This window comes from Schistocerca piceifrons, chromosome 10 (genome assembly GCF_021461385.2).
Source record: "Schistocerca piceifrons isolate TAMUIC-IGC-003096 chromosome 10, iqSchPice1.1, whole genome shotgun sequence".
Taxonomy (NCBI): domain Eukaryota; kingdom Metazoa; phylum Arthropoda; class Insecta; order Orthoptera; family Acrididae; genus Schistocerca; species Schistocerca piceifrons.
The window spans coordinates 25934133-25940209 of record NC_060147.1 but is presented as its reverse complement, the minus strand read 5'-3'; the positions used below and the strand labels follow the sequence as shown (position 1 = coordinate 25940209).

General features: G+C 41.6%; 1 non-coding gene across 1 annotated transcript; it reads right to left on the bottom strand.

The window, feature by feature from the left end:
• Window positions 1-5623: 5623 nt before the first annotated feature.
• Trnap-ugg lies at window positions 5624-5698 on the bottom strand. The gene has a single exon. It is a non-coding gene; the product is annotated as a tRNA-Pro (tRNA).
• Window positions 5699-6077: the final 379 nt, after the last annotated feature.

Sequence of the window (6077 nt, the reverse complement as noted above, 5' to 3'; positions counted from 1 at the left end):
AAGGTCGCTGATGTTCCACTTGTCGCAGCCATCGTGGATTTTCCGTTGCCCAATAGTGCATATTATATCGGTTTCCGTTACCGCTGGTGGTGAATGACACTTCGTCGCTAAATAGAACGCGTGCAGAAAATCTGGTAATCGTCCCGTAATTTCTGTTGTGCCCAGTGGCAGAACTCTACATGACGTTCAAAGTCGTCGCCATGCAATTCCTGGCGCATAGAAATATGGTAAGGGTGCAATCGATGTTGATGTAGCATTCTCAACACAGACGTTTTTGAGATTCCCCATTCTCGCGCAATTTGTCTGCTACTGATGTGCGGATTAGCCGCGACGGCAGCTAAAACATCTACTTGGGCATCATCATTTGTTGCAGGTCGTGGTTGACGTTTCACATCTGGCTGAACACTTCCTGTTTCCTTAAATAACGTAACTATCCGGCGAACGGTCCGGACACTCGGATGCTGTCGTCCGGGATACCGAGCAGCATACATACCACACGCCCGTTGAACATTTTGATCACAATAGCCGTACATCAACACGATATCGACATTTTCCGCAATTGGTAAACGGTCCATTATAACACGGGTAATGTATCACGAAGCAAATACCGTTCGCACTGGCGGAATGTTACGTGATACTATAACACTCCCCGTCTGCTAACTACTGTACCATAACCTCAATGCCAGAAGCAGGTTGTAACATAAAACAATGTTGTAAAAGTAACTATGGCACAAAGCAACAGAGCAGTGTTACCCTCTGAGAGGAATTTTGTTAAGTTGACCGTATTGTTCCTAATGGAAGTGGCTTATCGGAAATGAGAGTCAGAATTACGTTAACATTGGAATAGTGACAAACAAAATTTTGCCTAGCTATACTGTTTATAGAATAAGGGAAACGGTCGCCAGCCTAATTAGGCAAGAGAAAGATTAACATTCTCGTTTATGAAAGTAGGTATAAGTAACTATAATGGACAACACAACAGACACAACCTAGACTTAGCAACACGCGAGTGCAATGAACTCTTAACACACATATGTTTTAAGATTGAAGCTAACAGTTAGAGCAGCAGGAACTATTTTCAAAATTATAACAGGTACAGAAAAACACTATCACTTTCAGGGTTTACACAAACTGAGTGGTCTTTATACTGTTAATATGCACACAAGAGAGACAAACACTTGGCATACATGAGAATGTAACGTTTCACAACTGCAGCTTTCTCACTTTTACTACAACGAAACACAATGTTGACAAAATTGCAAGGAACTGACTCTCCTTTTTAGAATTTACTACCGACAACAACGTGATCATTTACTTTATAAGACTCAGCCTAAAGTTTGAAGTAGGTAACATCACTTTAAATAACAGTTTCAATATGAAAATTATTATTGGACAAATAACATTTGCCTTAACTCACTCTGTTACCACATTAGCTTTAACTACCTTTCTAATAAGTTCAAGAGGCATTATTTAACAAAGCTCTAGGCTTCAACGTACTTTCAGTAAGGACACTCGGTAATCACTTTACTTCAAACGGAGAGGACCCTGAGAGGTGTTATGATGAGGAGTAAAATCAAGGTAGGTAAATAAATTCCGATGTGAATTACCTTATATTTCAGCACACTAACACATCCATTAGGCTGATCCTTCACTGTACATCAATATAGTATTACGTTACAGTGATTGCGCAATGTGGTGGCAACTGCATGTTGGTGGGTGGAATTACAGGTAGAATTGCCGGACTTTATCGTATCTTCATGGCGACAATTCATACAAATTCCAGAATAGATCCAGCTATTTATCCACCCATCCGAGGCATTGGAAAGAAGCAGTAAAAGCCTCTCTGTGAATCAGCATGATATGCACCTTTACATTGACAGTGCACAGACTGGTAGCTCCTTTCCGACTGGTGGCTCGTCTCCGACTGACTATCAGTTCCACCTTTTCCACCTTGGCCAACCACAATTTGCGCGCGCTACACAGTTCCGTTCCCAAGGGGAACCACACTACCTCTTACATACAGAATAACTAAGAGCCCTAAGTGAGGATCAGCAGTTTACATAATAGCAACCAAATGTATTAAATAAAACAGAACATTTTCACATATTGACACTTCTACAAAAATTATTCACACAAAATTACAATCATATACAGTAAGTATTGTTCCCTCCAAATGGGTCAAAGCATTTAAACGAGAGATATGTTACACAGCATACAATCAAATCATAACATCAAAGTTTGACAAAGAAAAGAGTACACAATTTTATGTTATCGATTCAAACACATTTACAAAAGATCAACAATGTAACATTAAATAAAGAAATGAATCCATACAGCATAAGAGCTGTGGTGTTACAATACCACGTACTTATACGTTTGTGACTATTACAGTGCCATCTATTACAAAGCGAAAAAAGTGGTCTAACTAAAACATTCATATTTCTTTACGTACTACACGAATATGTAATAAAAATAGGGGTTCCTATTTAAAAGAAACGCAGTTGATATCCGTTTGACCTATGGCAGCGACATCTAGAGGGCCAACTATAGCGCCATCTGATTTCCCCCTTGAAGCTAGACGAGTTTCGTTCTTTGTAATTTTTTCGTTTGATGCTTATTTCGTGAGATATTTGGCCCGGTCACTATCAATGTACCCTGTACACGATTCTTTAGGAGTTGTACGTCGCTTAAGTTATTTGGACCGTAGGGAAGAAAATGTCAGCCATTGGAAAAAAAAAATACTGTTTTGTTCATCGACTTTTCGACTTCTTCGGACAAGTAAAAATATTCATCGTTGATGGATCGGAATAAAAGTGGTACAACTCCTAGACTATTTAGTTAGCTTCGTCGAAAACGAAGAAACATGCCTATCGGTTCAGTAGATTTGAAGTTACCATACATTACGATAAAAAAATCGTCATTTCGAGAAAAACGCGTTTGAAGTTTTGACTACATATAAATGCAGTATTATGCAGCGTACGTTCAATCTGCCATTCCGGGTACGTAAACTAGTCCTTACTCTTCCTCATAGAGGGCGTCTGCTCGGTCTGGGCCATCCTGCGCTGCTCCAGAGTCGCTCGTACGGCCGGTGACAAGCGGTTTTCGGCCGCTCGAATCCGGTGGTCGTCCGAATGCATGGCGAGCTGCGTCGAATGGAGTCCCAGGGTGACGTCGATCTTTGTCATGGTCTTCAGAATTGCTGAAAACCCTTCGTTGAAGCCATTCACTACCAGGACAGTCGCAGTCTCTACAGTCTTCGGACTAGAATGCATATTCTTGGGGGCTAACTTCCATACACATGCGTTCGAACTTCCATTTGAATTTTGTGTTTCCTCCCAAGCACCTGTACAATAACTCGTCCCCCGAAAGAAACAAACTGGTGCGTGAAAAAGGCCGATTTCAGGCAGGAGCATTTTTTTGTTCAACCGTTCCGTCCCGTATTCGGAAAAACTGTTTCAGGGGTGGATCCTAAACACTTTTATGGATCAAAAAATGCAATTTAAAAAAATTCGATTTTGAACCAAAAGGTAGTAAACCTCCCCGTAAGGACACAGTGATGCTGATAAATAAAGGTTTCTTATAATGACACGAATCGATCATATCGCGTTATTGTCAGGCACTTGACAGGATGTCCCCTGCAAAGTAGTCACAAAGAAAATTTGTGCATGTTTGAAGCCTTATACTCACATTTTCCGCCCTGTTGTGTATATCTGCTACATTTTCTTTCTACTGCTATTGTTTACACTGTTTTCGCGCCGTTTTTTATGTGATTTCACTGCCACGTTTACTTCACACGTATTTTCCACTAACTGTGTTTTCACCACACACTCCCGTCTCCACATTCATTGAAAGGTGCTATGTTGTTGTCGCTGCTCACTTGCTCATAGTTTGCATTACGTTTTACTGCGCCGCTGACTGAATGTCTTCTGAGAACTACTGTAGTGTCTCTGCAAGGGGAGAACGAATGTGTAAAAAATGTGTGTGTGTGTGTGTGTGTGTGTGTGCGTGTGTGTGTGTGTGTGTGTGTGTGTGTGAGAGAGAGAGAGAGAGAGAGAGAGAGAGAGAGAGAGAGAGAGAAAGAGAGGGGTGTTTTTCAATGTTTGAGGGTGTTTAATGATCATGTTTTGTGTCGGGAAATGTCTATGTATAGCTCACTGACTGCTCCAAGTAGTGTTTTGTCGCACAGTGTTGTATTGTAGTTCAAGGCCTTCTTACCTTGTATTATTGCTTTCCGTATATGGTAGTTGTCTACAGTGAGTCGGCCACTGATGACCGCAAACCAAACATCATCGTCTACTGTCTTTTGATAGAGACTATTTCTTTCTCCGAGGAGCTGAAGATCATTATTGTTTGGGTGGTGCTTTTCCTGTATGAGATAATCTGCAAAAGTTGAGTGTCTACTGTCACATTTTAAGGCTCTGGGATGTTCAGAACATATTCTTTTGAAATTTGTGCATGTCTGGCCTGTGTAGACAGACTGGCATGAACTACAGATTAACTGATAGAGTCCAGCTATGAAGAATTTGTCTGCGGAGGTGTTCAAATTTTTCTGCATAACAATATTTTCAATCCTCGTTCCTACAGTATGTTCCCCACCCTGTGGATGTTTTCGTAGCTCTATCTTACTATGTACTGTAAAGTGTTCCTGATTCCCTGCGTTTGTCACGTGTTTGTACTCTGTCGCTGGTAATTCGTTTACTTTTCGTTGCTTTTATATTTTGTTGGCTCTGAGCAATATGGGACTTAACTTCTCAGGTCATCAGTCGCTTAGAACGTAGAACTACTTAAACCTAACTAACCTAAGGACATCACACACATCCATGCCCGAGGCAGGATTCGAACCTGCGACCGTAGTAGTCGCGCTATATTTTGTTGTTCAGTTTGTTTATTATTTATGTGTTGTACCCTCTCTCTCTCTGGCGTATTGTGTTGAGTTCCTGTGTATAGCCGAGTTTGTCTAGTGGAGTTCCCTTGAGCCTGTGTATCAGAAACTTTAGAGTTTGTGTGCCTGGGGGTGACTGGAATGGTTGTGAATGGTTGTACTTGCGGCTGTAGGTTATTTGAATATTCCAATATTACGTTTGTTGTTGATTTTCTGTTTAGCGATCTCAAAAAAAAAAAAAAAATTAAGTTTCGAGCCTGCTTTTGTCTCCATGGTGAATTTGATTTTTGGGTGTTCACCCTGTGTTTATGTCACTGTCTAGTTGGTTTTTTTTGGGGGGGGGGGGGCGGGGGAGATCTCTGTTTAGTCTGTGAAGCAAATGATGTCTTCAACATACGAGAACCAGCAGGTAACCTTCTATTATTCTGAATGTTTTCTATTATTCTGAATATTTTGTTTTGAATGTGGTTCAGAAATATGTTTTCAAGTAGACCAGTCATGGGTGAGGGCACTGGTAGGCCATTATTTTGTAGACAGAACTCTTTGTTGAAAGTAAACTAGCTCTGCTCTGTTACAACGGTTAGGATGGCTTCAATTTCATCTACGCGGGCATTCGTTGTATTCCCTCATTTCTGCAGTCGTTCTTCAACAATGCTGATTTTTTTGGAAGTGATAATTAAATCAAGACACTAAGCTGTCGACAGGCGTTGGTATACATCAACGGGGACAGCTGAAAAGGTGTGCCCCGACCGGGACTCGAACCCGGGATCTCCTCCTTCCACGGCAGACGCTCTACCCATCTGAGCCACCGAGGGCACAAAGGATAGTGCGACTGCAGGGACTTATCCCTTGCACGCTCCCCGTGGGACCGACATTCCCAACTTAATGTCCACACCCTACATTCGTAGTGCCCCTGCCCATTACACTCATTACTCGCTGCAGCCAATCTTTCCGAGTTCTTAAGAGTTCGGGCAATGCGTGTGCATCCAGCACAGAAGGAGGTGGTCCGAAAGAACAGATACTATCTTGCTGCTGATTTTTTTTTTCTGCTGCTGGCACATTTGTGAACACTGAGGTGATGTCAGATGTTGGAATATTTATGTCTTCTATCTTTCCAATAAGTTTGTTGGTGTTTGCAGGTGTCTGTTGTTTGTGGAAGTGTGCAATTTCTGTAGTACTGTACGTATGTGCCTAG